General features: G+C 24.8%; 1 pseudogene; it reads right to left on the reverse strand.

Moving 5' to 3' along the window:
• Positions 1-5,352: 5,352 nt before the first annotated feature.
• LOC112694336 lies at positions 5,353-5,846 on the reverse strand (annotated as a pseudogene).
• Between the last annotated feature and the right edge of the window lie 5,058 nt (positions 5,847-10,904).

The raw sequence follows: 10,904 nt of genomic DNA on the forward strand, positions 1-10,904 counted from the left end.
TAATTACATAATTTTCGGTACACATAATTTAAAATGATAAGTTATAATCGATTGTTTAGCAGCTATTGGTACTGATTTTATAATACAATCAGAGTGATAATATAATATAATAACTTAATCGCTATTAACGACAACTAATTAGATATATAATATATAATATACGCCTTTATGCCAATTGTAATATAAATGATTTATTTACGGTTTATTGGTGGCTTGCTGTTCACGAACCAACGATACAATTTCGTATAGAACATAATTTACACTGCTGTAGGCTACAATAAACTAATGTTTTATCAATTGTAATCATTAGGGAATGGATTTTAATTTAAATAAATATTTTTATATAGTTTAAACATCGAAAATTTTTGATATATGTGTACGTTTTATCTTATATTAAATAAGTTGGTGCTAGTTTAATTTTATATATTTTTAAATATTTTTCAAATAAACACATATGTGTACCTATGTAATGCATTAGATATTGTAGAGTTTTCGTATTTATTTAAAATATTTTACAAATAAATATACATATTGTGTGTTATTGATCTTATTGCGGAATTTCCGTTTTTATTTAATATCAATTTAATATATAAAATTTCAGATTCCGATGCTGCTATTGCAATAAAAAAAATTATTGAGCTTATGGAAAATAAAAACTTGCAAAACCATTTAGCATTTACTTTCGCTTGTTTTGAATTTTTACTAGAAAATATTTCAAAATTAGAAACCAAAATTCCATTGACCGAGAGTTTAGAAATAATCGATAATGTCATAAAGCAATTGTAACGTGTTCCTAAAGAAATTGAAGTTTTAATTAATTCAAAATTACAAAAAATATTGAAAAACTTCGATATTAAACACTGTAATGTCGACAAGGGATATACTACTAAACAAAACCTCGAAAAGCAATTCAGAAATCCAATACAGTTCAAAAGAGTTAAAATATTTGAAATAATTAATAATTAAAAAGAAAAATTCTGCGTTATATTAAGCATTCACAACCTTAGCCATTCTGGGTCCCAATGATCTTTGTTGATCAAACAATGGTTTAATACGTCTCTGTACGGAACAGGTATACTTTTACTTTAAAATTACTATTGGAGATACAATATGATGAGGATCGTTAGAAAATGAAACGAATAACAAAATTAATAAATATACGTATCAATTGACGTTGATTTTTTTATATGTCGAGAAGTATAAAATATAAAAACTATGGAACACAAGTATAGAAAAAAGGATAAATAAAAAGCGTGAAAATATTAGACATTAGTATAGCTGATAAGAATAAGTTATTAAAATAGAAATCTATTTGAAATAACCTATAAGTAAGATTACGCGAAATGTTTTGAGATTATAGCTAAATAGTATATAACTAAATACTATAACATATGTAACTTAATTATACATAAATGAAGTGAATAATAATATTTATGTAGATGTTTATAGTATAACATAAGAAAAACAGAAATTTCAGAATATTATGGAGAAACAAATATTACGGCATTAGGTACGCGGTCATAACTAGGGCCTGGATTTTTGTGCAAATTCATATTGTTCTATAGTTTACCTAGAATAACTTTTATTACATATGTCTACGTTTCGCACTGATACCTATGGATAATTTTTGTTTTTGCATAATTGAGCAACAACGACAATGAATTGCATTTTTCTACATAGTTACATAAAAAAAGCATATTATATAAATAATAAATGAAAAGATATTTTACAATTTTAAAAGATGGATTAACAAAATTAATTTTTTAAATGTTTTTATTTTTAACAATCTATAAAATATGAATTAATCTTATCTCTGGGTTTACTTTTGTAGAAGTTATTTTAAGCATTATTTGTTTTCATCTAGGACAATCGACAGCTCTACGTTCAGATAACTTGACACAAGGCGACGGTGCGACACGATAACATGGAAACTGATTATAACGACGGGCGTTGAATGTACTTTCATACTCGTATTATTAGTTAGTGACTGTGGTGTTGTATTAAGATATTTTGTCCGTAGTTTTTCCGTTCCTAATCATATATTTCCTCCATAATATGGGTATAGAATATTTTTAAAACTTAAACCATCGCAAAGTATATTCCAAAAATCCAAGGTATTCTCAAATAAAAACAATTAGTATAATATTAAGCGGAGAATTAAATGATGAAAATAGAGGCATTGCTAAGTTATCATCTGAGGACATAACTTGTTTTAAATATATGCTAATTATGTCTTGTGACGTAGAAAGAAGTTTTTCTCAGTATAAATCTATACTACGTGACAATCGTAAAAGCTTCAATTTTAAAAATCTGAAATCATATTTTGTAACTCCGTGTTGGTCTGCGTTCCATAAATTAATATTGTTAGTTGTTCCGTTATTTCTAAATAATACTAAATTGTAATAGTTTATACAATTTAATATACTTGTAATGAGTTTTTAAACACATAATAAAGAATCTTTTTCGCACATGTTTTGCATATTTTTGAATTTTCGTGTGCATAAATATGTGCATATTCAACAATATTTTTTACATAAAAATCCGAGCTTTACTTATTATTAGAGAATAGATTTAAATGAAAAATGCACTTTGTTTCCGAATATCCGAATTTCCAAACACACTGTTCATTTCATAAAAAAAGGAATTGAAAAATATAACTTTTATTTTTATTTTTTAAAATTTTTAAGGCGTTTTTACTTTTTAGAGCCTTTTTATGTTTTTCAGTCATATAAGTGTATTATGTAAATAAATAAAATTTGATATATTGTATCAATATTATAACACATATTATAACACCTATATATTGATATGAAACACAAGGTAAAATTATAATAAATGTATGTTTATAAATTGTATAAGTTTTCATTTTTTGGAAATAATTTACCGATTAAAAATAATATAGGAGATTAATAATAAAATCGTACAAATAATTAATGAGAATAAGAATTTACATAATAACAAAACAAATTTTTTCAATGTTAAAAATAATTTCAATGGTACTTTTTGTGCATTTTTATAAAAAATTCTGTTGTGTAGCATTAAATTATATTTTCTAAGACATTTTTCTCAATTTTTAAAATATTTAAATCCGTTCCATACTTATTACCAAAGTGGATAGAGAGACAGACCACTGTTTAAATGTTAGACTTTCATATAGCTCAACACTACAAATTGAAACCGAAGACCACTCGAACAGCGTGTTTATTGTTCTAATATGTAAAAGACCTGTCAGATCGATAACGTTTTTTTTTCTATATTATTTCAAGATTTGATGTCTCTGAAAAAAACAAGACACCTTATTCAAAATTGTAGATGATTTCGATTTTTTTTTCTTAGACGTATTTTAAAAATGTTATAAAATATAAAGAAAAAATATAAATATACCGTTATCGTTCTCATTTTCAAACTCTATACAACCATAATATTCTCGTTTAAATGTTTTTAATCACTTTTAAATAATATTAGTTATTTTTACATGGACGCACATATTTTTCAATACATTTTGTAACATTAATTAAACGGCTGAGTTCAGACGTATATCTGGGAATAAAATGTGTTCGCATTTGATAATGAAGTTCAGGAGCGCTAAAATTATCGCGCCTTATACATACTATAAAGCAAATGCAATGAGAAATTATACAAAGATATAAAAACAGAAAATAAACAATGAAAACTAATAGAAGATTTTGGACTTTGAAATGAAATTTGTTTACCCGATCAGAGTGCAAAGGTACAAGTTTTATTAAGAACTTTCACTTATTGTTCAGCGTAATTTTGTAACTGAACGCCCACTATTAAATACGTCATCTATTTTTGGATACCTCTTTTATGTAGGAGATTTTAAGTTTTAATTTTATTTCATAAAACACCATGCCAACCTTAAATGTTTAAATTTAATCCATGTACTGATTACGTTATGATAAAATATATTTTATTTGTTTGTATATTTTTAAGTAAATTAAGTTTATACAACATTTAAGGTAAGTAACTATTATTTTGTACTGGGTTCGAAAAATTCAAACTATTATAATCGGAACTATAACATCATTGTGGCACATATGTATATAATACTGTAGTGGGTATACATGAGTGTCTGCAAGTTGAAACTAAATACACTTATATCTTAATATAATCATTTTTCACGCTGAAACCAAAAAATTAAAAAGTAAAAAAAAGTAAACGTAAAAAAAAAAAATTATAAATCTAAAATTTTTCCAAATTTACCGACAAATCTAAATTATAAAATAATTGACACCTAATAAGTTAAACATAATAACATTAATAAGTTAACACAGATTAAGATGCTATGATTAGAAAGTGAAATAACAGTTATAATAATTTATTGCAAATTAAAATTTAGGTATATTAATAGTTTTAGTTCTCACCAAATTATTGTTCTAATGAATTATAAAACATTTTAATTTATGGTGCTGATGATTCAGTTTCACTTGAAGCATTATCTCAATTGCCTAAATTTAGTACAATTATAATATTTTACCTATAGATTGAAATACTAATTGAATTACCTTTGACTTTGTTGGAGAGTTAAAGATTTATTTTTATAAATACATGAAATTAATGCACGAAATATAACAGAACAGGAAATTTTACTTGTAACCATAATTAAAAAGAAAGTATATCAAGTATTGATATAATTTTTAATCCAATCAAATTATGAATCATCAATTTTAAATTGTCGTAATAAAATATTTTTATTTAAAAACTTTGATATAAATTTATATTAATATAATTTGTACGATTTTAAGATTGAAGAAAAATGATTTGGGAAAAAATAAAAATATTTTCAGGAGACGTGTCGTCAAAAATGTAATACATCTTAATAAAATGAGTGCCTCTTTTGCTTTTTTATAACGATTATTTAAAACAACGTATTATTTTTATTTTTCATGTTTTTGCATATATTGAGTTTTATGTATATTTAGATTATTTGTTATGATTGAATTTATTATATTTTAGCCGGTGATAATTCAACTGATCTATATCAACTGATACATGATTTATATAGGTAACTTGATATTTTGATCAAAGATAAATGTAATTGATAATTTATATACAAACATTTTTAAAAAAATATGATCGGAGCGTACAACAAGTGAATTTAATAATATACTATAATAATCAATAATTAATAAATATACATGTGAAGTATAAATAAATAATTTTTAATCTCAATTATATTATATTAAGACCGGGGCCATACATAGGATTTTCTTGAGAAGAGGGATAACAAAATTTGTTTAGTGCTGTTGCAATTTTTTGTTAGTTACTCTATGTAAGGTATATAATTACAATAAAAATAATAATATTGAATTTTATTTTATTCTGATTAATTTACAGAATAAATTCTAGTTTTCTATTTTTCATAGACAACTCATTAATTACTTCATCTGTTGTAATTTCAACCTCTCTGTGACAAAATAGCATAGCCAACCCAGTCTATAATCACATAACACACACATTTTTAAATAGTTATTATAAATATTTTTATTGAAAACTAAAAGAAATAATTACAAACTATTTTTTACCTCTTTCATAATATTCCTGAAACATGACTTTATTCTTTTTAAACTGGAAAATTATCGCTCGGGAATAGTTGTTGACACTGGAAGGGTGCAGAAGATTTTTAATAGCATGTTTATATTTGGATAGAACTCTTCATTGCAAATTGCAAGTGCCTATAGTCCTGATCTGATAACAATGTGTTCTATAACTAACTTTGTTCTCCACATATTTAATTCAATCAAACTAGAGCATGGGTCTATTACAGGTGAATAAAAGTCTAATAAGTCTAATAAATTATTACTGCATGGTTTTTTTGATGCCATTGAGTTATAACTTTCAATTATTTAATTTAAATTTATTTATTTACTTCAAAAAAAGGTACATAAAAATAACAAATGCGCAATGGCAATGCGGATATATCGTTGCTACTAGAGCAGGAACGTGGAATGATATACGAATGTGCGATCACGATAATGCAATGCGATTAGAAATAATATTTATTTTAAAATGAACGATTCCTTATAGTCCGCTATGGTGCTGTTGCAAGCAATTTCGTGCACTGCATATTTTGTAAAATATTTAGCATAGTAGTGAGCTATCTTTATTATATGGTAGGTACTAGCGGGTTTTACCTATATATCACCCATATCCCCCCCCCCATAAATACATCACTGATTAAGACAATGACCGATCTATTTCAATAAATACATTTATTTTTTGTAACTATATTTTTATTTGTACATATCTTTAAAAAATATAATGCATATTTTTAAATTCTTTTAAGAAAAAAGCATATTTCCTTGTTGTTATTTGCATACAAATTCTAGTTCTGTTATATTAATAACAATTCAGTTTGGTTGGATACTATAAATCAAAATATCATAGTTTTTTTTATAGACGTCTAACGCGTTAACAATAATTTTACAAGGATAGAAGAATAAATATTATAAACATTTTAATTTCATATACAAATAAATAAAAAAAAGTAGTTTGTACATAGAAATAAATAAATGGATAAACAAGTTATCAGCAAGGACTGTTATTATACTTATTAAGTATGACAGGTTTCGGATAAAAAATTCATCATCAGGTAAATATAAAGTCAATAAAATCGAGACTCTATTTTAATTTAATTTCGAGCACCTTAAACCTACAAATAAACTATATTTAAGTAGTTATTTAAGAATATAATATTGCACTGGTACATATAAATACAATTTTTCATTCCTCAAAAAATTGAAATAAAAAGTACGATTTATATATGAATCATTATTAATCGCCATTATTTCCATGTAATTAATCGGCAATAATTTGTTTTAAAAGTTTTTGCTTAAAATCGTTTGGATGAAAAATTAAATAATTTATCAACCGTATACATAATATTTTGTTTCCGTTAGTGAAATAATAATACATTATAGTGCTATACTATACAATATCATCATCTTCGTTTCATATAATCGGGACTTAGTTTCCAATAAGTTCCATTTTCTAGAAATGTTTATTCTCAGAACCGTTGATAATATTTATTTTTTTTTTCAATTACTTTATCAGAAAAAATATTAATGTGTGTTTTGATTTTAATGGTTTATGACATGTAATAATATCACATCATACTCTTCACTGAGTTAATCATTCTGCCGTACTATATCTACAGCTACAATTTTTTATTACATCATGTCTACACACATCATACGAATGCGCTACAAATCAAATGTCGAAAAATGTAATAAATCGATTCACAACACAAACTATAAAAACGTGTCCCACGTTCATGTTATCTAAACAACGTTTTCATTACAGCTATGTATTAATACTGTGTCCAGGGCCGTATTTAAGGGGTGATCCGGGGAGGCAATAATCCCCCTGAAATATTTTAGACGACGGCCAAATTTTTACAGTGATTCTACATAAAAACATATGAATTTTTTTCCATTCTAAATGAAAAATTATTTATGAACGATAAGTAAATAAAATTATATGAAAAATAATTGAAATATAACTTTGAAAAATAATTCATATTATTTAGTAGCTTATAAAATGTACATTTATTTAAGAGTATTTTATGGTAATGCAGGTATTATTTTAATCTTGATTTGTATAGAGATAGGAAAATCAGACAGAAGGGTACCACCAATGAGTCTTATAAAAGATAATTTTCAAAAACTTAATTTATGTAATTAAATTTTAGTTATTAGTTTGGATGGCATAGTAATTCAAAATATTATGTTTTTTATGTAGTGTACGGAAATGGGGAAAATTAATTGCTAGTATAGTGAGTGGCTGTTTAATGAATAGTTAAAGACACTTGTTTTCAGTTTTGCACTTTGGAGAAGAGGAGCGGCAAAAGCATTAATAAAGTTTTGACTATTGGACTATGTTTCTCTATCACAAAAAAAAATCCTCCCTTGAAAAAGTTTTACAGTGTGTATAAAATATCATTATCATGTTCGCAACATAATTAACTTTAATATGATTTTAAATCCTATAATAAAAACATGCTTGAAGTATAAGAACATAAAATATTTCCTATAATTAACAATTTAAATTAACCTCGCCATCACTTAATATTAATTTATTATCAACTATTACTTTATTTCAAATTTTAGTTCGTAATAAAATTGGAAAATATTATCTTGGATTAATATGCTATAAGATCTAACCATTCTAACCATGAATCAGAATGGAATATTATAAATTTTTATTTAATTTTTTTTAATTGAAATGTTAACATAAATTATAATATATGTATTTTACTTAATATATATATATATATATTTATTTTTATTCTTCAGCTTTTAAAATCTTGAAGGACTTTTGATGTCTAATATATATATATATATATATATATATAAGTTAAAGAAAAGTATTTAGTTATAACGTTTAACATCGATAAAAATGTATAAAAACGATGATGAACATTTTACAATTGTTAATACCTTTTTAGATATTAATACATTTAGAGTAGATATTATATATATATTTTTCATCACTGTTATATTATTCATGAATAATTTCATTTTATTTCACTCAATATTTACTCAACCACTTATAATAAAATTTAATTTAAGGTACCTACCTTACTTATGAAATTATACAAATTAAATTCAAGTTTAAATTTTATACAAATATACATTTTTATTTATATTTATTAAATTAATAGCATATTACGACTACAGAAAATTATCTTTTTACAGAAAACATAGATATATTAATAAAATCAAAACCAATACAAATCAAATATATTAACGAATAATATCTATTCAAGTTTATTTTATTGATGTTTTATTTAATTTCAGCTGAAATGGCCATTAGTTACAATCTTACAATTTTAGTTACTAGTTAAAAAAAAAATTAAAAAAATATGACTTATACATTGTACATTAGCATAGGCGTGCACAGGCTTTGTCCGCAGGGGGGACCCTTAAAAAAAGTGAACCAAAGATTCTTGTACTAAAGACTACTAGTATAATTAAATATTTTAAATTTTATAAATTATTTATTTAATTCAATATGCAAGTATAAAAATAAATACTATTTTAACTTACACAATTTATATCTAAGATATCCTTATTTACATATTATTATATTATTTAAAACTCCGTCCTTCTGTCCACGAGAGTAAGGTTTTTGAATGTATCAATTACATCTTCAATTTTTATATTATATGCAAGTTCTGATTAGTCTAATCAATAACTAATAACTTTATTATATTTATTCACAGATATCAATTCTATACTATAAGATTAAAACTGGCTTTACTTTATTCATGTAAAATGTAAAAATGTTCGCTATCTTATATAGTATAGATATATATTTATTAAAGAAAAAGTCAGAGTCCGCAGGAGGGACCGCGGCCCACCCGGCCACCCTCGTGCGCACGCCTATGTACATTAGTAAACATTTTTATTACACATAGACTATTTTTTTATTATAAAATTTCTTTTTCAAGTCTGGTATTCTCGAGGAAGAGTATGAAGTCGTCAGTTATTGTTGGTTTCGTATAGATTATGTGGAATGTTGAATTTGATTCTTTCGTTGTAGAATGTTCTGCAGTCTGTTATTATGTGTTCAATTGATAGTGTCTCATTACATGAATTGCAAGTTGTTTCTTCTTTGTTATCCATAGAATATTCATGCGTTAGTCGTGTGTGTCCGATTCTTAATCTGTTAATTATTGTATTAGTTTTTCTAGAAGTTTAAGTTTGAGCCCTTTGTACTATATTTTGTTTGATTTCTCTCAATATTGTACTTTGTTTCAACTAATAGTTTTGCCAAGTAATGTGTGTTAGAGTTGATAAGTTTTTTTTTGATGCCTGAGAATGTTATTTGATTGCAGTTTGGTATTTCCGTTGAACTCACAGCGTTCTTAGCATGATGGTCGGCTTTTTCATTACCTTGTATATTACAGTGCCCTGGTATCCACATTTGATTGATCATTTTATTTGAATGCTCTAGTTCTTGAATTTTATTAATTAATTTTGTTGAAATATCGTTAAGTTGGAAATAATTTCGTATACTGTATATTATACTTAAAGAGTTAATGAATATAGCGTATTTTTAGATTGAATTATTATTTATATGGCTAACCTAAGGGCCGTTTAATGGTAAGTTCACTTTAGAAGCGCCTGTGTAGATGTTTATTCCGTTAGAATTGTTTTTAATGTCACGGAATAGGTTGAGGAAAATATTCGGGTCGGTTACAATTTCTTAAATTTTTCGAATTCATTATTTATGTTAATTTTACTGGACCAAAGTGGTGTTTGAATAATTTTAGATTTTATTATATTAGAGAGATTTACTTGATATATTTTAGAAATTTGTATGATGTGTTTTGGTATTATTTTTTCATGAATATTAGAATTTATATTTGTTATATTGTTGTATTTTTATGAAATGAAGATCCATCACCTATGTATTTAATTCGTGTTATAACGCGTCAAATATTAAGAACATGACATTTAATTTTAAGTAACAATTTTTTTCTCTTTTTGATTCAGTTTGAGAACTTATGTTTTTTTTTTTTTTTGTAATTAAATTTTATTTTTTTTCATTTTAAAATCTGTTTTTGTGATTGTTCGAGTAAAATATTTGGACAAAGTCATAATTATAATACTGGTGCTAAAATTACTAGAATAAGTGAAAATAATATTTTCTTCGATGGTTTATTGTTTTTCAGCTTACTAAAAGACTATTTGTAGAAAATGTCTTATGAACGAAGTATGACATGGGTTAATTAAAAATTCTAAATGTCTATAATAATATTCAGTAGGTAGTTATTCTCCTTCAGTATTTTGCCATTTTATGTCTATAGTGCGTTGAGTCGTAAAGTTTTCGGTATCGATTATGAATAATTATTCACGTATTTGTTGTTGTCAAAATGT

The sequence above is a fragment of the Sipha flava genome, unplaced genomic scaffold (assembly GCF_003268045.1).
Source record: "Sipha flava isolate LNK unplaced genomic scaffold, YSA_version1 0_pilon_pilon, whole genome shotgun sequence".
NCBI classification, from domain to species: Eukaryota; Metazoa; Arthropoda; class Insecta; order Hemiptera; family Aphididae; genus Sipha; species Sipha flava.